The sequence below is a fragment of the Schistocerca americana genome, chromosome 2, assembly GCF_021461395.2.
Source record: "Schistocerca americana isolate TAMUIC-IGC-003095 chromosome 2, iqSchAmer2.1, whole genome shotgun sequence".
Classification (NCBI taxonomy): domain Eukaryota; kingdom Metazoa; phylum Arthropoda; class Insecta; order Orthoptera; family Acrididae; genus Schistocerca; species Schistocerca americana.
The window spans coordinates 294,851,089-294,875,838 of record NC_060120.1 but is presented as its reverse complement, the minus strand read 5'-3'; positions in this window follow the sequence as shown (position 1 = coordinate 294,875,838).

Below are 24,750 nucleotides of genomic sequence, written 5' to 3'. Positions count from 1 at the left end.
CTCACGGGGAGCGTGCAAGGGATAAAAAATAAATAAATAAAAAAGTCTGCCATGTAAGCAGATGATCCTCGGTTCGAGTCCCGGTTGGGACACACATTTTCAACATGTCCCAATGATGTATATCAACGCCTGTTTGCAGCCAGGGTGTCGATTTAATTATCATTTCATTTACACTTATCAGTGTAAAATAGAACATCTCTGAATAAATTTGTCATACTTGAATGATATAGAAATTCTCCCTTTTACACAGGTTTTTTATTTGTAGTTATTGATAAATAACTAATTTTTTTAAGCAGTTTGTATGAACCATCAAATACATAATTGTCGCCGGTTATATTTCGTGTAGCACAGCACAAAAAATTCTTATTTAATCTATCTCAACTTCCCCTTTGATGTGCTGTCCTACAGCAGGGCTTTTGCTGTCCATACGATCATTACTATTTCACCTATCCTCCAGCACCACACACAAAGGGACAGAGAAAATACCTCAAATTAATGGATACATTATTCTTATATTTAGCAAAGTATTAACGTGAAGCATTTTTTGCAAAACAATGTTTTTAATACAAGTAATACAAACAATTTGCGAACCTTCAACTTCTGTAAAATTCTTCAGATATAAATCTCTAACAAACGCGATTGTCCAGATATAAGTTTCAGAAGAAATGGGTACTCGTTCTACCATAGGTTATGTTTGTGTATGTGAACAATTATTATTAGTATTGCAAATAAGACGATACATACTGTAGACATAAAGTTCAAAATTTGAAACATCCATACACATGGTTCCTTGTCCTGTGTCAGCATTCTAATTCTTTTTGAAACTCAATACAAAAGCCTCAATGACCAAACTCAACAGCCAACTAGATCATCAAATCATTATTCCTTTGCTCTTCATTAGTAATCCTTTATTTATAATCACTGCACTTCTCCCATCATCGCTTACAATACATTCAACTACAAATAGAATAATAAACGACAGTGTTCAACCATTAGCTCTGAAACTACCTCATATTTCATATACCTCTCCGCTCACATAAATCTCCATTACATACATCTCTCTAAAACTCACTATTATTCCCCCTTCCAATATATACTCCTTCCACATTAATTAACAAACTCAATAAATACACAAAAATACCTCAATTCTCCGTATATTCCCGGTCCATCGTTACTCTCATTATATAAAACAACCCTACGCTTCATATTATTAATACAAGGAAGTAAATGCCCATCTACATGTCATTTTACACATTCATTCCTATTTGTCGCAACCATCAACTGTGATAATCGTTCCTCTACTCTTTCATGACTCATTAAACAAATTTACAAGATAACATAGAATTCTCTACTAATACCGATTGGCTTCACTGCAAATTTAGTTAGACTTTTCTTTCAGATCTGGCATTTATCTCTGTTTTTCCTCGACGGTTATAGAAATTACAGACTCTTTGATACCTCAGATGCTACCTGGACACTGATGTCATAATAGTATAATGAATGCAGCACAGGTTTTACTGACCTGTTCACAAATGAAATTTTTGGACAGCCACTGTTTAATGTACTTGATAATCTCTAATATATTCTTAAATATAAGTATGGGAAAATGGCAGAGGAGTGAGACTTGAAACGGGAATTAAAATACCACCCACCTGGGAGCACACAAGTCAATATCTGGTACACAAGCAAAAGAGTTGCTGGTTCCTACACCCTATTCTGACTATACTTCATTACCTGGGTTATTCCTAGTTTCATGTGGATAGCTCCCTTTCGTGTTTTCAACATGCTCCTTGCCATGAACTTTCTTTGTTTGCACATATTCAAGTCCCATGGTATTTGTATGTTCGACTTTTATGATACTATGTGGTCCCCTATGAACTTGGTTGAACTTATGTAACTCAGAATTTATTGTCTTTGATCTGGATTCACATTCACTAGCATCAGATCCCCCATTCGGTAAGTTACTGGCTTTACCAATTTATCTTGTCTCTCTTGTTTCCTCCTTGCCTTCTCCCTGATACTCAGCTCTAGTAGTTCTAACTTCTCCCATATTGTATTGCTCCCTGGTGGATATTCAAATACTTCACGAAATATAGTATCAGGTTCCTCGTTTTTCGCGATAATTCCAATATTTCACTAAAGATGCTATCAGATTCCTTGTTTATCAAGATTTCACACGCCACAAATCCGGTAGAATAATGTGGCAGATATGTACTGACATATTCAAATTCTTCCAAATAATCCTCCCATGAACCATGCTTCTTGTTACAATATGTTCAACATAGGTGGCTCAGCTCCCATCGTCTGTTCTGCAGGAATGGAGGCCAGTCTATATCTAGAGGTGACAGTTCTATTTTATATCTATCTACATTTCACTCGAGTCCTTGGACCAATATTTTGGAGCGTTATCACACACATAAGTTACTGAAATAATCCTTCTCAGACATATTAAAGGGAGGTTTACTATTTTTGGCCCGAAAAAAGCATGTTCTTTAAGAATTTTTTTTCTTAGGAGTGTCAAATTTGGCCAAAATGTTTATTGATATTTCCTCTACAAACTGGAATTTTTTTCGACCGAAAATGTCGAAGAGCAAAGGCGTAAGTGCGTCGGAAAGAAACAAAATTTCAATGTAGACCTCCACTCGCGGTATGTCACAGGTCAGCCGGCTCGTCTGGAATCAAAATTGAGTTGATGTTAGCGAAGTATATAAGATTCTTTAAGAGTTGTACCTCGGTTAGGATATTTCGACCATAGGAAATGGTGACCATTTGAATCAAAATAGGGTTTTTTGATCGATTTTTCGACATCGTCGGCCATGTAAAAATACACTCCTGGAAATGGAAAAAAGAACACATTGACACCGGTGTGTCAGACCCACCATACTTGCTCCGGACACTGCGAGAGGGCTGTACAAGCAATGATCACACGCAAGGCACAGCGGACACACCAGGAACCGCGGTGTTGGCCGTCGAATGGCGCTAGCTGCGCAGCATTTGTGCACCGCCGCCGTCAGTGTCAGCCAGTTTGCCGTGGCATACGGAGCTCCATCGCAGTCTTTAACACTGGTAGCATGCCGCGCACCGCCACTTCCCAGCAAATTAGGGACACTGTTGCTCCTGGGGTATCGGCGAGGACCATTCGCAACCGTCTCCATGAAGCTGGGCTACGGTCCCGCACACCGTTAGGCCGTCTTCCGCTCACGCCCCAACATCGTGCAGCCCGCCTCCAGTGGTGTCGCGACAGGCGTGAATGGAGGGACGAATGGAGACGTGTCGTCTTCAGCGATGAGAGTCGCTTCTGCCTTGGTGCCAATGATGGTCGTATGCGTGTTTGGCGCCGTGCAGGTGAGCGCCACAATCAGGACTGCATACGACCGAGGCACACAGGGCCAACACCCAGCATCATGGTGTGGGGAGCGATCTCCTACACTGACCGTACACCACTGGTGATCGTCGAGGGGACACTGAATAGTGCACGGTACATCCAAACCGTCATCGAACCCATCGTTCTACCATTCCTAGACCGGCAAGTGAACTTGCTGTTCCAACAGGACAATGCACGTCCGCATGTATCCCGTGCCACCCAACGTGCTCTAGAAGGTGTAAGTCAACTACCCTGGCCAGCAAGATCTCCGGATCTGTCCCCCATTTATCATGTTTGGGACTGGATGAAGCGTCGTCTCACGCGGTCTGCACGTCTAGCACGAACGCTGGTCCATCTGAGGCGCCAGGTGGAAATGGCATGGCAAGCCGTTCCACAGGACTACATCCAGCATCTCTATGATCGTCTCCATGGGAGAATAGCAGCCTGCATTGCTGCGAAAGGTGGATATACACTGTACTAGTGCCGACATTGTGCATGCTCTGTTGCCTGTGTCTATGTGCCTGTGGTTCTGTCAGTGTGATCATGTGATGTATCTGACCCCAGGAATGTGTCAATAAAGTTTCCCCTTCCTGGGACAATGAATTCATGGTGTTCTTATTTCAATTTCCAGGAGTGTATTTATGGTTGATGGATCGGAATTAAAGTGGTACAGCTTCTAGACAATTTAGTTAGCTTCGTATAAAACAAAGAATCATGCCAATCGGTTCAGTAGATTTGAAGTTACCACACCGCGCGATAAAAGACGGCGTTCTGCTCGATATGGGCCATCCTGCGCTGCTACAGAGCCGCTCGGACGGCCGGTGACAAGCGGTTTTCGGCCGCTTGAATCTGGTGGTCACCGTATGCTTCGCGAACTGTGTCGAATAGAGTCCCAGGGTGACGTCCATCGTTTTCATGGTCTTCAGAATTGCTGAATACCCTTCGTTGAAGCTGCTCACTGCCAGGAAAGTCGCAGTCTCCACAGTCTTCGCACCAGAATGCAAATGCTTGGGGGCTAAACACACGCTATCAAACTATCATTTGAATTTTGTGTGTTTCCTCCCAAGCAGCGGTTCAATAACTCGTCCTCCGAAAGGGCCTTGTAGATCGGATGAATCACTTTTTGAACTTCTTTGGAGAGCTGCTGGTCAAGGTTTATATTCGTCCAGATGTCCGGTAGCCTCTGCAATGCGCCACTTGCCCCAACTAGTTTCCCCAGCCGGGCAATTTTAGTGTTGTGGGTGGTCATCTGTCGAACACTTGTGGAAATACGTTGCCAAAATTGCCTTCTTCATCTGTTCCACCGAGTTGGAATACAGTAGTACGTCGTAAGTCCCTTGATCACTTGATCCTTGGGCAAGCACATACAATAATTTTTCGCGGCTACAAAGTCGAAATTCCCGACAAAAAATTGGTGCGTGAAAAAGGCCGATTTCAGGCAGGTGCATTTTTTTGTTCAACCGCGAATAACAAATATTTTCGTTTCGTATTCGGAAAAACCGATTCAGGGGTGGATTCTAAACACTTTTATGGACCCAAAAAAGCAATTAAAAATCGATTTTTTGAACCAAAAGATAGTAAGCCTCCCCTTAACGTTAGCTTTGCTGTTGGATTTCTTCAGTGGGTAAAATTTTACATATTTGGAAATACATTCTTCAGCAACTAAAACTTGGGTGTCGCTCCCCCATGTTGCAGGCAGAGCCTGAAACAGATCAATGGCTACGATGTCTTTAATTGATATGGGTATGGTTGTATGAATGTAACCCTTGTTTTGGGTTGTGGTCATCTTGGTCTTTTGGAAGGTATCGTTAGTACTTTGTGTGTACACTTTGTGTGTACACCTCCTTATGTTACTGAAAGGACAACGTAATTTCAACTTCTCAAGACATGTCTTTGTTTCACAATGGGCATTACTATAATGTGTATACCAGATTAACTTATCCAGTACATGTTCTGTCATACATAGTTTCCAAATCCATACACCGATTACTCAAAAACCTTATTCTAAATTCTTCCTATCGCACCATTTTCATCAGGTTGATCCTAATGTCTTCTTCCTGTTGTCTGTTCAGAGCTATCCCCAGTGAATCAGTTCGTAGTGTATCACTTCAAAGCCACAGTGTTGCAATACCAGAGCCAATCTAGTTAATCGTCTGTTTCTCAATTTTCTGGTGGTTAGAAATGCCAGGGCGTTGTGGTCAGTAATCACATTCGCATACCTTCCTGCCAAATAGAAATGGAATCGTTTGAAGCCTCATACAGCTGCTAGTGCTCCTTGGTCAGTAGTAGAATATTTTCTTTCCCGTGCATTTAAACTTCTGCTACCAACGTCTATAGTTATTATCACTTAAGTATCCATGTCTTTTTCCACTTGGTATAGATGTATGCCCAATCTGTCATCTAAGGTATCTGTACCCCAATAGAAGTGTTCAGGAAAGTCAGCATAGTAGAATATCGTTGCAATGACGTTTCCTTAATCTTTTCAAATTCCTCTTTGCGTTCTCTGTTCCAGTGGTATGTCGTCTTTGCCTTCGTTAGGTTCCTCAAGTTTGTGGCATTGACTACAGGATCCTTGATGAATTTTCTGTAGAATTCGCAGAAGCTGGAAAATGTTATCAACTTCTTGGCTCTGCATAAATACATTCCTCTGAAGTTATGTGGCATAAAGGCTTTAACTGTGATTAACCAAATACTGATTTATCCAGATTTGCCACCACCCTTGATTTCTCGAATGCTTCAAGGATGGCATCTAATTTTTCAAAATGTTCATCCCATGTCTCATTCACAATTAGTACATCATCAGTATACAAAGCAACTTTCTTAAGTAAGTCTTCACCTAGAATTTTATACAGTGCTCTGATGAACTCAGAGAAAGACACATCGAAGCCAAATGGCAGAATTTTTGTAATGGTACCTCTTGTTGGTGAACGTAAAAGTAGTATACTGACGAGATTCTGGGGAAAGAGGTTTTTGCCAAAATCCAACAGTCAGGTCAATAATAATGAGTACATTTTTGAATCACTTCGCTATCGTCTCGGGCCTGCCTTTCTCTGTTTCAGCGATCATGAGCACTGTTTGCACATCCAATAATAGACTTACTTTCTTGTCCTTTTCATCTTTTGTAAATAGGGGGCTATTTCAGTGACTGTGGGCTCTTTCTATAATTCCAAGGTCTATCGTCCTCTGTAGCTCTTCTTCTGCATCTCTCCTTTTTGCTTGGGGAATGGAATATGGTTTAATATTGAATGGCTTATGATCCTTTACCTTCTGTTTGCATTCTACCACTCTCATGGTACCCAGCTGCTATGAGAAGATTTTACTATGTTTATACAGTAGTGTAGGCAATATTCTCTGAAGTTCCTTGTCCAGGTGTATCGTTCATTCCTGTTTTTCGTCTATCATATCTCCCCTATGTTTGTCCCCTTGCACTAACCCCTCGTACAATGTCAGCACACATTCCTCCTCCAGCTCTTCCCTTTGTTCTTCTACTGTAGGTGCCTCTTCATAACATAAGCTCATCTGCTTAAATGCGTCCTCTTCTTCTGCTTTGTCCTCTCCTATAAAAGTTTATCTCTTCTTCTCTCCTGTTCTCATTTTTACTTGAACAGTGCCTTCATAAAAACTTACTGCCACTTTCATTTCATTCAACCAATCATGCACAAAATAAGTGACTTGTTCAAACCTAGCACTACTAAAAATGTTGCTTGACATTCTGCCCTCACTACTTCGAAGGTAATCGACACTTGCTCTTTAATGGGTTTGCTCTTAGCACCTATTACATTTACAGCTCTCACACCACTCATAACAAAACTCTGTAAGTTGCCATTCTCATTTAATATTTGTTCATATAGGTTCTTGGATATAGCGCATGCTTTGCTTTCTTTGTCTACCAGGGCATCAATATTAAATCTACACATTTTTATTTTGAATGTAGGTATACAGGTTCTTTAGAAATTTGCCCATTTTCTTCCATTAGGTCTTCTCTCAGATGTTCACCTTTGTTATATTTGAAAAGATTAATGTGGATCCTAGTAGGTCTTACTCCTGACCAGCCCTCATCTGGAGTACCATTCAGTTTTCTGTACTCTCTACTTTCTCAATTCATATCTCATATCCATTCGCCTTTCTTCCCTCCTCCTGTAATTTCTTGAATCATTTTCTCTCCAGTGATCATTGTGAAAGTGATGGCCATTACCAAGGTTCCTATATCCATGACCATGAACCCTTCCTCTGTAACTTGGTGGAATGTTAAACTGATTTTATTGTTAGTTGTTTCCTCCTTGGTGTTGTCCATTCCTTTATTGTTTTCTTGCAAGCGAATGGCTTATAACTACTCCAATACTTGCATTAATGCATCTCTGTCTCTGATCAGGCTCCCAGATAGGTTTTCTTGTACCTTCAGTTCAGCCTCCTCTTTATTGTATTTTTCACTATATCATCATTCAATGGTCACTCCAAGATCTCATTCAACTCCCTTACATGCTCAGCAAATTGTCTCAAAGCACCCCTCCTTGTGTTAAGAGATTTGTGATGCAGTAAATCTTCGAGAGTTGCACATTGATATGAAACTTCGTGGGAGATTAAAACTGTGTGCCTTACCGAGACTCGAACTCGCGACCTTTGCCTTTTGTGGGCAAGTGCTCTGCCGACTGAGCCACCCAAGCACAACTCAAGACCTGTTTTCACATGATATCTGCTCCATATTTTCTTCGTTTTCTTTTAATGTACCTTTAGACATTTCTTGCATCATATTTGCTGTTACTGCCAGCATCAGTTATGACTGTCCTCGTCGATGTCTGGTTTGTCTCTCATTGGTTTTACTGTTGTCTCAGGATAGCTGTTGACTGACATAATGGATTCTCAGCTGATCGACCACAGCAGCTGATTCCTGAATAATCTCTGTCTTCCTGCACTATCTCCCTTTTCTTAGTTTCTACATTCACAAGCTCCTGCCTTGGTTCAGTGGACATTGTGACTTATTCTAATCCACTGGTAAATACCATTAAAGGACCTTTGGTAACTTAAAACTTTCACTAATCAGCAATTAACTAAATAAACTTCACTTTTCCACTCTGATTAATCCAGATCGACGAAATAACTATCATCAATAAATATAGTAAGAAGCACACACCTAAGAAAATCGAAAATTGACGCCAGCATTTTCAGTTCCACAAAAAGTATGAAATGAAATACACATCATAAATTAATTATATGCATAAACATGCAGTTTGCAGTTATAGCTACAGCATATATGAACTGCAGCTGCTAGCTATCATCTTATTGGTGAGTTATGCCCTCTTAATAATATTATACTTCAGAGCAAAATTTAGAATTATTTTTTTTCAAACTGATGGAAAGCAGCAATTAGTCATTTCCTTTCTGACTTCATTAAAGCAAATCTATATTTCAGCTAGTAACTACTTATTACCAGCGCAGTCTTTTAGATTTTTAATACATGACCATGCACGTGAACCCCTGTTGTTTGGTGTCCTGTCACGGTTCATTCAGTCTTGAATGAACTGTGACAGGAGCCCAAACGACTCCATCATTTTGAAAGTCTTATCACAGTCGTTGTGTGCATTCCTCATTCCTAATGGAAGGTAAATTTGATTCTGAAAATGATCGAAAATACTGTTTTAAGTTACTTGTATTAATGCAACGTGTAATATGAAGTCACTTACACGCTTTGAAAATAATAACAGCCTAAATTAAGTCTTGATGTGAGTGTGACCTAATGGATGAATGATAACCGGATTTAGCTCCGTCAGGAGTTGTTTCTAATCAGGATCGACTGCTCGACAATGTTCAACACAATGATAAACGGTTTTTGCAGTAACTAATGTCTAGAAGTTTTACACTGTTTGACCTATATATTCTATTTATGCTCAGTATACGGCAAACACCACTTTGGTCTCACACTTCTCATTATGGTTGATATTGTCACAGGCCAGTATTTTTTGGTAGTACGTCACATACTGTAACAATGGTCAACACCCACAACCTTCATTCCAAACCAGTGTATGGCCGGCACATACTAAGCATTTAAAACGCTTGTCGGCAATATCGTTTGTCACGAATCTGTAAGATTTTTGTGCTGGTCAACCCAAGACAGTGCAGGCGACACAACACGTAGATCACGGCTCGATCCACAATTCGCGGATGCCAAACTCGAACGCTCTGACACTTCACTCGCTTCGCGCTGGGTCTGCTTGGCAGTCGACTTTTCTTGCCATCGACCTGTGTGAAGAAAAAATGTGTTAATTGTTGAGTAAGGAATTGAGGACTCCTTAAAAGGTGTATTCCATTTTTGTGACTAAATGAAGGACCATTTGTTTTTCGTCATAAGCATTTCACTTAATTCTTTGTGAAGCATCTTCAGTGACGTGTAATACATGATTATTTTATGTACGTAATGAATGTGTTTCACAGTAGTTACAAATATGTAACTGTATTACATTTTTTCCTTCTGTTGTTTTTCAGGTTAGAAACCACTTCTGCAGCACAGGTCTCGTAAGGTTAGATTATCATTTGGTATTAAGTTTTTCTGGTCCAGTATGTAGTTTACAACTGCCAGAAAGTTCCAAAAATAAATACGCTCTTCACACCCATGGCCCAAATGTCCCTTAGGCAGGTGGTAGGTGGGAGACTAGGCTCCTGTTAGCCACAGCCACTACAGCCATACCACAAGAAGCGGCAGAAATAAATTACAGACAGATAGTGCAACTCATTAATACTTTCTTAAGGTAGCAATTATCTGCACAACTTGGTTAGGTTGGAAAGGGCTTGTTACCTGAAGAACTACATTCTTAATAAAAACGCATTGCATTTATCTTAACTATTCCAAATATTTACGTAAGATAGGTCCTGGCATCAACGACATAGTACATGTGAGTAACAGAGCAAAAAGGACGTCGCCCCACTCTTCATTGTTGCCAAATTTATTCAAGATGGTGGATCCAAGACGGCAGCGATAGATATAGCAATGTCGCAATGACGTCATGGCGGGAAGTTCAAATTTTGGCAGCAAGATAGGTCAACTGGGCTACCTCCACTATACTAACACTCTACTCTCCCCTGTCAGGAAGTTCATATTCCATCAGGACACTGAAACACACCATGGCTACCTCCACTAACCTAACAAAATGGCAGAAAAATAGGATACTAACCTAAGTAACCTGACAGTCACATCTTCCTAGGAATTGGTGGGAAAAGGATTCAACCTGAATGGGATAGGATGGATGTAAGTCTTTATTTTCAGTCTTTATTTAAACCATTACAGGCAGTACTGCCATCAAGTGTGTTTACCATGGAGTCTGGAGTCCAACTGACCTAGTACACAGTACTACCACCAGAGGGCGCTGTCTTCCCTCCCACAACATAATCCAAAATGGCGGTCTGGGGTGTGGGAAAATAGTGGCCAAAGGACAACCTGTACTGGGCAGCTGGATAGGATGGAAAGAAGTCTTTATTTTGCAGGCAGTCTTTATTTAAACAGTTAGAGGCAGTACCTCCATCCAGTGTGTCCACCATGAGGTCCGGAGTCCAACTGACCTAGTACACAGTACTGGCACCAGAGGGCGCTGTTGTCCCTTCCGTGATGTAATCCAAGATGGCGGTCTGGGGGAAAATGGTGGGAAAAGGACAGAGTATGTGTTGGGCTGCTGGAGAGAGGAAGGAGTATGCTTTATTTATTTTGGAACAATTTATTTAGGTATGGATTTGACATAGTATATTTATTGTACTGATACAAAACACTCACTCTGACATGCTTGGGATTACACTACACAGCACACTGAGGGGCAAAATACTCATAAATCATCAAAATAATGCAGTACACTGAAGTGCAGACACGAAAACAACTCGTAATCTGTCGGAATAATGCAGGCAATTTATTTAGGGGTGGATTTTACGTAGTTTATTTACTACAATGATACAAAAACGCTCACCCTGGCGTGCTTGAGGTCTCAGACTTGCAAACTACGCGCAAATCACCGAAATGATGCAGTACATCGATGTGCAGAGAGGCAAACAACTTGTAAATTGTCAAACTAATGCATCTAAAAGACTCTGCAAAGACACTTACTAATCGTCAACTGTCAAAATCATGCACTGCACACCTGTTCACAAAATAATGCAACAGACACCAAAACAACTATGCAAACATGCTCACAACGCTTAAACAGCCGAAAATAATCCAGTGCCCAGACACTCAGTGCATAGAAAACACACTTTCGAACTATAACCAACCAGAACTATCAGAGACTCGAATGTCCAAACACGCCTTGCAGGGCCTGCAAGGTGCATGCCAGTGCTGGAACACTAGCCATTTGCCATTGCGCCATTGCCGATGGCATGTGAAAGTCACGTCTACAGTTAGTTCTTTGAGTGGTATAGTGATGTCACACCTCCGTGTAAATAAGCGCCAAGTCACCCTCTGTACCGCACACATGTGTTCACCACTGCTGGCACGATCCCTCTCTCTACCTGCGGTTCAGTGAAGACCTAATTGCTGGGCGACTCTCCTCTGCAGATACTGCTGAAATCTTTTCCAGTGCTTCTCAGTATAACATCGCCTGTTTTCTCCATCGATATCCTAACAGGACATGCAAGCTGCATCTAGCCTTGCACCTGTGCTTATCTGCCCAGCATGGCTGATGCATCACCACAAAATGTTTGTGCAGCGACCAGGACCTATTTACGAAAATAGCCCTCCTGGAAATCGTGAGGCCCTGCTGTCAGCATACGTCTCGGAAATGTTACACATTATCATCAGTAGAAGCCTTCATCATGTGTGTGCACGCTCACAAAAACACCAGTAATCATAAAAGCATTCTTTTTGTTTGGAAAGAGAGCAATCTCTAAGTTTTCCCCACTTTTCAGCGTATTTCCTCTCAATTTATAGGTATTTTCCATCATTTTTCGCAATTCTATCGATTTTTTATGACACTTCTATCCATGCTATCATGCCATAACGTCTCGCTCTGTGTTCTGAAACAGCTTGCAAATGTAGTACAGCTGCCAACACCTAGTGCAAATTAACTATTTTTCTGATCGGGAGGCATAGTATAGCAGTGTAGTCGATTGCATCCAGTCGCCTCCACCCACATATTCCACATGTACGAGTGTTTGGTGGTCGATAGCCATATTAATGATGTAAAAGGGGCGATTTTGGATGGTGCAGGATGCGAATTGTATGTTTACTACATCGACACTGTATGAGGTGGCATATGTTGCTGCGTTGGAGATTGGTTTCACGCTCTAATATTCAATCATCCGTCCTTAGTGGCAGTGCGGTGTAATTGAGTAATCATCTTTCCATATTTGACTATCTGTAGGCCACTTCGTAGAGTTTAATTGTTGGTGCACTGTGGTAATCTGTACAAAATAGTTTTTGCCACTGAAAGTCTTGTCTGCAGAAAGAAATAAAAGGCAGACAATGCTTCCACACTGACACATCATAATTTGGTGGGTAAATACAACAAGAGCCAGTCAGAATGCTCCATTAATTCACAAGATGTCGTTTGTGCTGGGTCATAGGAGCATCTACAAACTGATTCAAACAAGATGGAGGCAAGGTATCTACAGAAAGTTCTGAGAAAGCAAGTGTTCAAAGACAAGTGAAGCAGACCATCCATCTCTGGTGGGGATGCCGTTACTCATCCGCCACTGTGGCATTAGGATATCTCCAGACCACTAGCTCTAAGATACCGAAAATTCCCGCCATTTATCTCTTCTGCAGGACAGCGCTTCGAATTCTGTTTGCGTAATTGTTCTAATTCCCCCCCCCCCCCCCCCCCATCTGTGTTTAGACAGTGCTCTCTTTCCAAACAACAAGAACACTTTTATGATTAACGGTGTTTTCGTGATCATGCACTGGCATGATGAAGGCTTTTAGTGATGAGAACATTTAACGCTTCTGAGACATATGTTGACAGCAAGACGTCACGATCTCCAGGAATGGAACACGTGGTTTCTCATTAGGACCACTGGGGAGAATGTGTCTACATCTGGAGAAATCACCCTTTTCGCTTCTGTCATCCTTGTCTTGGTGGTGGTCTTTCCTTCCACAGCTCATATAAACATTTTACCGCCATATAATTAAATATAGACACGAATTGATCCTTATCAAGTTATATTAAATTCCTTTACTTTGAGCTTAGCTACACTGATGCAACCGTCCTGCAACAGTTGACAATCCGCTTACATCACTTTCTCTTGCAGGATATCACAAGACATCCCTAGCTCGCTAAATATCCAGGAGCTAATTGTAGCTGAATCTGGAAGAAAATTAGTCCGTGACGACTAAAGTGAGTGTGTTCTGGTTATAGGTTTTAAGAAATAACCGAAACCAGATGCGTCTTCTGATAGTTCAGTTTTTATTTCGTTTCAAGTCGGCTAGCGACACATCATCATATGGAAGACAGTTTTTAGTTATCGTTTGTACCATTGTGGGTTCGTTTTGCAGTCTTGGCTAGACAGGAAAGAGGAAACAAGTAAGTACTGAATGTACTGACGCGTCAGGGATTGTTTACAACATCGACGGCAGTATTACACTTATTAGCATCCTTGTGTTAATTCTTGGCAGACAGGTCATCTTGGAAAGCGTACAGTAGTTCATGTTTTCTAGTTATGTTGTTTCTACAGCACTATACAAACTTTGCTACAGGCAACAATTCGCACGTGCTTTACAGCGTGTAAACAAACCAAAGAATGTGACTGAAGCTAAAATTCAAAAATTTGTATTGGAACAGATCTGTTTGGTAAACAGTCGCATTTTCGAAATTAGCATTTTGATGACAGCAAATATATATGTCGGTTTAAATTACATTTATTATTACAAAAGTGACATGTATTTTTTATTAGAAAATCTACATTTCCCATTTAAATCTGTAGAACTAGAGTCCAAGATGACATTTCTTCTGCATACTTCGACACTCAAATTAGGTTTGACAGTTTTATTATTGTTTAACAACTATTCATTATATACTACACACAAGATCTTGCGGCGCACACCGTCAAGGGGTCGACCTATTTCAATTATATTTTAACATGGATTTGAGGCTATCCAAGATACTACTGTGTGAAGTTATTTCTAAGTCTTTTTTTTATTTCATATGTGTTGCAGAGCGGAGTAGAGATACAAAATAGGCTTTGATGATCTCACAGTACAAATTTATAGTGTGTCAATAATTCCAGACTTGATACTTTTGGCCAAGATGATGTTTTTGTTGCAAGGAAGCTCTCTCTGCGTAGTTTGAACGGTCCTTCACGTATAGATACACCCACGGTTTCAGAGTAGCGATGCTGACCTTTAGGGGACGACTGTGGCTGTTTACCTCACCTAAGTCTGCACCGTGCCTCAAACTGTGCAGATGACCGCTGTTACGTTGGCTGTGAAAAGCAGAGCCCTCCGAAACCTGCGGTGTTCAGTAAGTAAACCCCACAGTAAGAGCTCTGCCTCAATGTGATCCGAGTTATTTATCTACATCTACTTCACACTACGCAAGCCACCTGACGGTGCGTGACGGAGGGTACCTCCGGCACGACTGATCCCTTCCCTACCTACTCTACCCGCGACTGGCACTTGACAAAAATGATTGTCTGTAAACCTCTTTATTAGCTCTAATTCCTCGAAATTTCTCGTCGTCATTTTGTGAGACGTGTATGGGAAGAAGTACTATTCTGTCCGACACTTCCACGAAAGTTCTCTCTCCAGATTTCAATGGTAAACCTCTACGTGATGCGTAACGCCTCTCTTGTAGCGCCTACCACGTGAGTTAATTGAGCATCACTATAACGCTCTCGTAACGTGAACAAACGAGCCGCCATTCTCAGGGGTCTACTGCATCTCTTCTATGAATCTTACCTGGTAACGAAGGGTCCCACGTTGATGAATAATACTTAAGAAGTGGCTTACAAGGCGTTTGTTTTACCGATTCCTTAGTGGATGAGTCACATTTACTTAAGACTCATCCCATGAATCTTAGCGTGGCATCTGGACCTCACGAAGGAACAGAGCGAGCTGAGTTACGCAAGATCTCAGTCTGCGGAATCCATATTTATTTTTATAGAGGAGATTTTAGTTATCCAGAAATATCATAATTCTTGTGATGAATTCTTTTCGGGTTATCAGCCGAGTGGTGGCGTCGTCTGGTCGCGACGTTTCGATGAGTTTCGTACCCATCATCTTCGCCAGAAGAAACTCATCGAAACATTGTGTACCCATTATCTTCGCTAGAAGAAACTCATCGAAACGTTGCGACAAGACGACGCCACCACTCTGCTGATAACCCAAGGAGACTTCATCACTGGAATACGCCGAGAAAGACTGCAATCGCATATAACATAATTCTTCAGTGTAAAACCAGTTCCACGGTTGTACAACAGATTTACGTCAACGATATAGGCCTATAATCACGTCTGTCTGTCCTTCGATCCTTGTTGGAAACGGAAATGACGTGCGCTTTTTTCCAGTCGCTAAGTACCCTTCCTCACTCCAGTGAATTACGATAAACTGCTGCTAACAGGGCAGTGAGTTCTTTCCCATAATCTTTATCGAATCTTACAGGTATGTTATATGGACCTCATGCCTTTCCACTACTTAGCGACTGTTGTTGCTCTTCTATTTTGCGACCAGTTCTCTTACTATCTACCATTTCGACGTTGAAAGAAGGGACCGTATTACGATCATCCACACTGAAACACTTGCAGATACCGAATCGGTATTTCGGCCTTCTCTCTGTCATGTATTGATTTTGCTTTCTCTGCTAGGATTTGTCTTCTGTGATGAACCTATCTTTGTTTATGTAGCATTCTTTTTGCTGTTAAATCAAGCCGTGTCTGGTAGAGATAGTCTCAAGAGAGCATGGCCATACCGGTAGTAAGGAAATGTGGTTCTCCCTTGAGCAAACACAATTTGTCTTGATTTACTACACATACGTGTTTCGAAGTAGATTCTCCATCTTCAGAGGGTTCTATTTATTTTCTGTTGAAGATTATACAAAGAATGTAGGCATCATTATGTTTACCAATGTTTTGACATTTTAGTATTTATGTTACTGAAAATCAGTGACAAATATTAACATTCAAGAAGAGCTTTGACCATAAAATGATCATCTCAGCACCATGCCAGGCGTTTCCTATTCTTCATTGCTAATATTTCCGTCAATAGTTGTAGTAACGTGAATGTCATAATCACAAAAATGGCGAATTTCATAGTGCAGAAATTTTTTGAGTATTGTTGTACAGATAATGAATAAAACCACTGAAGATGGAGAAACTCCACCGAAACAATAAAAATTGTGTTTACTCAAAGCAGAACCACATTGCCTTATTATATATTAGGAAGGAAACCCGAGCAAGCAAGGGGCTGTGACCGCAAAACAACCATGGTCCTACCGTTTAGGTGCCACGTGGAATAGTAACTGATTATTGTAGTCACCAGGAAGTCGAAGTCATGTTATAGGTTATTCGAACAATGATGGCACGATTTGGTTGCCCGCCAGTTGCGACAGTCTGACCGTCTGAATTTAAGAGTGCCTCTCTTAATCGCAGTGTCAGCTGTGTCATCAAAGCCTTCTTGCAAAAGTTAAGGTAAAGTGCTTCGTTCTACTGTCATGTGCCACCATTGCAACGTATCTCTCCTGCTCGCCCCCACTGATGTGCTTTGTTTCTATTAGTATTCTTTAATAGTTCATGAGTATAGTTTTCCCTCACTGAACGAGCATTGTCTCCTGGTCTCGTAAGCGTTATTTAGAGTCAGGCCCTGTTTTTCAGTGAATTTTTGGTACGTATGAATTCGATTATTGATGAAATTGTCATCCAAAGATTTTAAAATTATAAACGTTTAAAATAGTATTTCATTGACTGTTAATTCAGCGAAGTTGTGCTGCGACGATCTCTGTCCTCATTCTGCCTTACTTTGCGTCTTCTTCCTATTTCCAAGCCTTACAGCTGGGAACGTTGTTCCACGTTTTCACAATCTGGGGTTTACCGTGACTGGACTTAACAGCCTTGTCGAACCGAATTTCTGGAACCTGGCAGCTTTATGTCCTTCCATGCCTATGTTGATCGCTCTTCGCCCAGGCAGCAGGGCCCGTCATAGCGAACAGGTCTTATCTACTGTTCCGTTCCTCAGAGAAGTGACCTCAGTGCAGAAAAGGCGACCAGTATTCTTCTGCCTCTACGCAAGCAAACTTAAAAAATCATTAACAGAACCTATCTTCATTTTCTGACATCTATGATGAGGTCGCGGTTAGCAGAACGGAAAGACACTTTGCTGGAAGCTGCAGACCCGTCTCATGTAGTAAGCGAAGGAACTTAAGTGACGGCAACACGACGGTCCACTGATCGAGACCCGACAGGGCGCACTAGAGCATCCGCAAACAGAGGAACTGACGAGTCTGCAGGTTCCAGTATGATAAAAAAAAATTGGTTGAATATATTTGAATTTTTTTTCAATTTTAATCTGATAATTATATATATATATATATATATATTTGATTACGCAAAGACTTCTATTATTTGGAAAAGAACAACCCAGATTTCTTTACGTAATCAGTATGAATTTTACAATTACATAAGGGATCTTTAACAATGAACAATAAAAAAAATTGCACTTGCAAACGAAATCATTAATATATGGGGCAGCTATGAGTGGTATAGAAGACAAGGAGCGGCCTTCTGTCTACGACCAGGATGCCGCAGTATTCTCTGCTGTAGTAAAGGCTGTTTGACATTTATAAAAATAATATGTAATGGAGGTAAAAAAATAAAGGAAAAGAATAGAATAAGAAATCTGGTAAACACTAAATATATTCAAACAATTCTCACAAGCAATTAGGGCTTATTTATAAACAGTATAACTTACATAAGTACTTTTTCAACTGTAAGGTCCGATCAGATTTCAGCCTGTCCTGTGCTGTATCCTTGGTTCACGTTTTTGTCACAAATTACAGTCATTACTTTTCTGCTTCGTTAAAGACAATTCTTGCACTGTTCAACACCTTCATAACAATAACTTGCCGATTTACAGTTTCGAACATAAATTACTCGAATTTTATTAATTAATAATCTTGTCTGCACGGTGGCAAGACTGGTCACTTTTTTAGCTTAAAGTCGACCTTCTTTACGCTTTCACATTACAAGCAGAAGTACATTAAAATCTGAAGATCTGCAAAAGTTTTTTTTTACTATCATCTTTTATTTAGATCGAAGCGGATCGTCAGTTCAGCTTCTGTTAAAATGTTTCTTTGGCTGCGCAATCGATGTATTAGCGTCCGCGCTAGATGCGCATCTTTACAGTTACGTAAATTATGTAAAACAAATGTCTTTCAAAGAATAGGTCTCATCTCATAAGTTGATCATTTAATATACATACAGGTGAATGCCTTTCCAAGGGTACTCACAGCTTTCATACTACGGAAATCCCAATAATATTACATCGCTTCCCGCGTGAGGAGTAATGATTCTGAAAGATCGTTACGACTCAAGCGCAGTCGTAATATTATTGGATTCACGTACTTAGTGAATGAAGTATTTAAGGATCTCTCATTGTAGGGAGCAAAACAAACATAACATAAGGCATATAGAATGATATACGTTTCACACTAAGTCGTCAACGCTACTGACAGTTGCTTGATCATTAACAAACTTGGTTGTGGCATGATGCCATCATAAGTGTTCAAGGATTTAACATAGGTTCCTTTTTTTTAATTACTGTCCAAGACCTAACGAAAAACGTGTTTTCTATTCTGAATGGTGCTTCTGAAGCACGTTAAACTTTATATGTATTTTAAATCTGATTCTTTTCCTTTTCTTACTGTTCTATAACAGGCTTTTATAGTTTCTTTGTTCATTTACTCGGTTACATCAATAATCAGTAAAATATACCCTCTTTGGCGTGCCCGTGCCGAACAGTTCACGTTCAAAACTTTATCTAACAGAAATCTGGAAAATTATTCATATTTCCTAGGATGCTTTTGCTCACAGAAAAATCAGATTTACATCACGTTTCGATAAGTAACTGCAGATACGCATTAACCAACGAGCGACGATCGTCAATACACACAATATACACACGTCAAGTCTTTTGAACAAATTTCCAAATTTCTTCCCCTACCGGGTAGGGTAGAAAGATAAGAATGCTAAAGAAGAAAACTACAATAGGATAGTGCAAGGAAATCAAAGATACGAAGATAGATAATAGGTGAAATAATCAGTTTAGCAAATTCATTCTTCGGCTCCACCGTTTTTAGTGTCATCAACGCGGCATAAATTGACTTCAGTATTAAAATGTCGCACAAATCCGCTTCCAAAGCATCTTCAAATATATCTCAAAATCACGGCATGCGGACATAGCAGAAGAATATAAGCAGATTATCTCAGTTCTCAACTAGTTATCTTAATATCGAAGGTTTCTGTATAATACTCGTGACATAGGAATAGTCTCTCTAAGTTTCTCCAATACAGGACATAATTATCAGTATAAATGCATATTTCTTAACTGGTTGACTCATAGTAATAAATAAATTAAAGTTGCTCTCCAGTTGCGAGTACCATTATTCATTTCTTTGTACATTAACTATATGTTGCTGCTTATACTCGGTGTAATCTACAGATTACAATGTATCAGTTTTGCATCGTACATGGTTCTAGCGACTTAAAATATCAATCCTTTGAAAGCTTAACTTAGGTTATTGCTTCACATATACGGACATTCGGGTCTGAGTGAGGGATTTAAAGAAAACCTTTAGTACTTGGTAAAAAAGGAGTTTTGCCATAACTTAAAACTAAAGCAGCAGGTGGCACTTTGGCACATCCCTTACTCAATTCAACGACTGCAGTCCTCTATTGCTCAAGAAACTTAAGACTACCTTAAAACTAAAGCAAATCTTATTTTCGAAATACGTAGAGTACCTTCCTCAATCTCTTCATATCCTTCAAACTCCATCATTACATTGTGTCCATCTCACTCAAATGATTACGTCACCTGCAGAATACATGTACATGCTGTTGACTCACATACTTTCTAAACAGATCACACTCTTATTTCAAGTTGCAGCTTAACATAATAAATGACATTTTTTAAAAAGTTTTTCATGGTACTTCTTTAGGTCTACATGGTGCTAAAGTTCTTTTATTCGTCCATTAACTGGATCAGCCAACACGTAACAACCAATATGTGGCTTCCTGACTACAACAAACGGTCCTTCGTATAGATGTTGCCACTTACGATTTTTACGTAAGATGAGAGATGGTTTGAAGTGTGTCCTCAAAAGAACACGCTCGTTCAGGCGATACGACAGAACTTCATTGATATGCTTGTCAAATGCCTTTTTTCTTAAATTGGCATGAGTTGTGAGAGAGATCAGGGCTTGTCTTAACTTATTATCTAGGTTGACTTCTGGACCTTGTATCTTGGGGATAGGATCAGTCCATTCATTGCTTTCCTTTTGCCTGGAGATTAGTTCTGAAGGTGTGAAACCGGTCGAAGTGTGCGGAAGATTATTTACAATCTCTTCAAATGGAGTAACGAAATCGACCCACCGTGTTTGCTGGTTCGGTACGTAGGTGCCAATAAAACGATTAAATTCTTTGAAGACTCGTACTGTCGGGTAACTTTGCGGTCTAAACCTTGAGATTGGATATGTCTAATACCATTATTGGCCAGAAACTGTCTCCACTCTTTTCCAACGAAGTTTGAAGCATTATCAGACAACATGGTTTCCGGCTTACCAAAACGAGGAAATTAATCCTTTTCTATTCGTCTTATTAAAGATTTTGCACTGGAAGACTTCATCGCGTATAAACGCACGTGCTTAGTGAAGAGGTCTAGCAAAACAGCAACGTACTTAGCACCGCCTCTTCCTCTCGGAAGTGGACCTTCATAGTCGAGACTGACTATTTGGTTAGGACGCTCAGTGTAGACAAGATTCAAAGGTATGACATTCGAAAGATTGAAGGGATTTGCCTTATGACAGATTAAACAAGTGGTTAGCAGTTTATGAATTCTCTTATGCAGATTGGGTACGTAGCAATAGGCAGAAATCTTTCTTTTACATTTCTCGGGGCCATAATGTCCCCAGGATAGGTGAGTGTACCATATGAGATATTCAACGTACTCCTCAGGAATACAAACACACCATTTCTCCGTCAACATAGATGTACGATGAAATAAAACACAGTTGAGTGATTTATAAAATTTCGACAAACGATGATTGGGGTTGTCTTGTAGAAGCTGTTTGACTCACTTCCATTTACGGTCACTTTCTTGCAGAGTATCCATCTGTCGGCAAAGACGTAGAAAATAACTACGATTCAAGGGATCTTTCATAAGGAGTGTCTTGTGATTGGAAATCTGTTCTACAAGTTCCGTAGGCTCTGGCATACCTTCCGGCATGCGTGACAATGCATCTGCAACGATGTTGTTCTTGCCTTTCACGTAAACAATTTCGAAATTGTACTCCTGTAGAAATAGGCACCAGCGAGTAAGCCTCGGATGATAGAACTTACACGAAAGGAGAAAGCTAAGAGCTTGATGGTCGGAATACACTTTGATCGGATGACCATAAATGTAATAATTAAAACGGCGGAACGCCCATACAACTGCCAATCCTTCTAACACTGTAACAGAGTACGATCTCTCGCACTCCGTCAGCACACGACTGGCGAAACTAACTATCCTAATCTCTTCTTCATCTCCAGTTTTCTTTAGCTGGAACAAACAAGCGCCCAAGCCTTGAAATGAGGCGTCACAAGAAATGCAGAATTCGGAGTTCATATCCGGATGACTGAGGATATTGCTATTCAGAAGAGCTTGTTTAATTTTGTCAAAGGCTTGCTGACATTCAGAGGTCCATACCCAATGAACGTTTTTCTTTAATAGATTGTGCAACACTGGACTGTTCATGGATTGATTTGGTATAAAGCGACGAAAGAAAGACGTTAACCCTAGAAACCCTTTTAATTGTCTTTTGGTGCAGGGCATAGGGAAGTTCCTAATAGCAGACAGTTTGTTAGGACCGGGAGAGATTCCCTCAGAAGAGATGATATGACCAAGGAATGTTACTTCCTTTTTATACAAACTTTGATTTCTGTAGATTGGCAATAACGCCAAAGTTAGCAAACCTCACGAAGATTTTCCGAATCAAGTCAAGATGTTCCTCCCATGAAGTCGAGGCTACTAAGATATCATCGACATAGACAGTTATTTTGTCCAGTAAATCATGACCTAAGACATGGTCAAGTGCGGCAATAAAGACACCTGAACTAATATTCAAACCAAAGGGTACGACACAAAATTGATATGACCGACCCGCAAAGATAAAGGCCGTGTACTTCCTTGTAGATGGCGACAACTTCACCTGCCAATAGCTACTTCGAAGGTCGATGGAGGTTAGAAATTTGATACCATAAAACCTTTGCAGTTGCTCCTCCAATGCTTCCGGCCGGGTACACACAGGAACAATAATTTTGTTGATGTTCCTAGCGTCTAGAACAAGCCTAACACTTCCGTCCTGTTTAAATATAGACAATAATGGGCTCGAATACGGAGAGTCAGAGGGCTCAATTATTTTCCAGTTTAACATTTTGCGGATTTCCTGTCGTACTGCTTCCTTGCGGGATTGCGGAACTGCATAGGTGGTTTTACAGTAGGTGCTGTGGGGCTTAACCTTCATGTCGAATACATAGTTGGCTATGATTCCCGGTTTCTTTGAAAACACATTGATAAATTGTGTCAACAGGTCGTATAGTTCCTTTCTTTGTCGGTCACCTAATCCGTCAGATTCATTAGCCTTCGTCAGTAATTCTTCATGTGTCGGTAATAAGTCAAAGTCTTCGTCCGCATTTCCTGACTCGTCTAAATAATTGAAATACTGTTGCCGAGATGTGAGCTTGCGGAGCTTTACTTTATGTTCTTGGCTAGACAACTTAACTTTGGTCCTGATAAGTCGAATTACTATACTCTTATCACTGCATCTGAGAGTACATGTACCTTCATACAAATCTATGATGATACGATTCTTACGCAGAAACTCCATTCCTAGGAGGCAAGGTACTGACAGATTTTTTAACAACAAGAAAAGTACATGGTACGGTGTCTGATGCTAATCTCACTGGTACATGAATCTGTAGCGTCACCTTTTGAATTAAAGAGCCTACAGCTCCGGATACGTTACACCCTTGTACTGGCAATGACAGAACTTTTGCTACAGAAGTCACTTTCTTATATACACATAAAGACAAAACATTGATATTGGCACCAGTATGTATTACAGCGACAAGTGGTACATCATGAATAAGAATCATAGTGAATGCCTGAACCTAGTTTTCCCATAAATCCTCACCATTCGAAACGCCATTCTCCTTCAGCAAGTCATCTCGTAAGTCACAGTCATTGTCATATCGTATAAGGTTGATCTGCCCTCTAATGAAATCGCCCCCAACATGTTCCGCAGCTTCCCCAAGGAGGCAAGAAAAAGAAGCTGCTTTTAGTTTTCCTCATGTTCATTAGATTGAATTTCGCTCACAATTACTTTTGAAGTACCGGGCGGTACGCTCGGTACGAAGTTTGCTTCCGTATTCCACCTAAGTTGCGAGCTATTAGCCGGAATTTCAGCTGAGATGGTGTGTGTTGGCTGGTTTGCTCGGGCATAATAGATGCGAGAATTTTAAGGTTCGTGATTTTGAACTTGATTGTTAGTAAAATGTGGAGGACTATTCCTAAAGTTTGGAGCATACCGTTGTTTGTATTGCTTGGAAGGATCTGGAGCATTCCTCCCTTGAGAACAGTGCTGGAATCTAGGCTGGATACCACACTGCTGTTGATTGTTGGTATTAATCCAACGTCCTTTCCAATTGAAATTATTATTGCCTTGGCGATCGTTATTGTAGTAATAGCAATCATTGTAGTTAACTGGTGAATTATCGTATTGTTGTTGTGTTTTCTGGTATATGGGGTGGTACCTGTTTTGATCCTGGAATTTATGTTCCTGCTTCCCGTTACGGCGATAGTAGTTGTTATTATCACACGGAACGTCGTGTCCTTTACTGTTGTTGGGTTGGTATGACATACCTGAGTCTGCGCCTACGGCGTGCGGCTGTGTAGTGTGCGGGCCAAGATTACAATTACTCCGCGCATTTGCATGCACGTCTTCCTGAATCATGTCAAGGTTGTCAAGTAATGACAGGAAAGCCTCCGTGTCGTCGTCACTGACATTTACTAACTTCTCCCTGATTGATACCGGTAGCTTTGACTAAAGCATCGCCGGCCGAAGTGGCCGTGCGGTTAAAGGCGCTGCAGTCTGGAACCGCAAGATCGGAACGGTCGCAGGTTCGAATCCTGCCTCGGGCATGGATGTTTGTGATGTCCTTAGGTTAGTTAG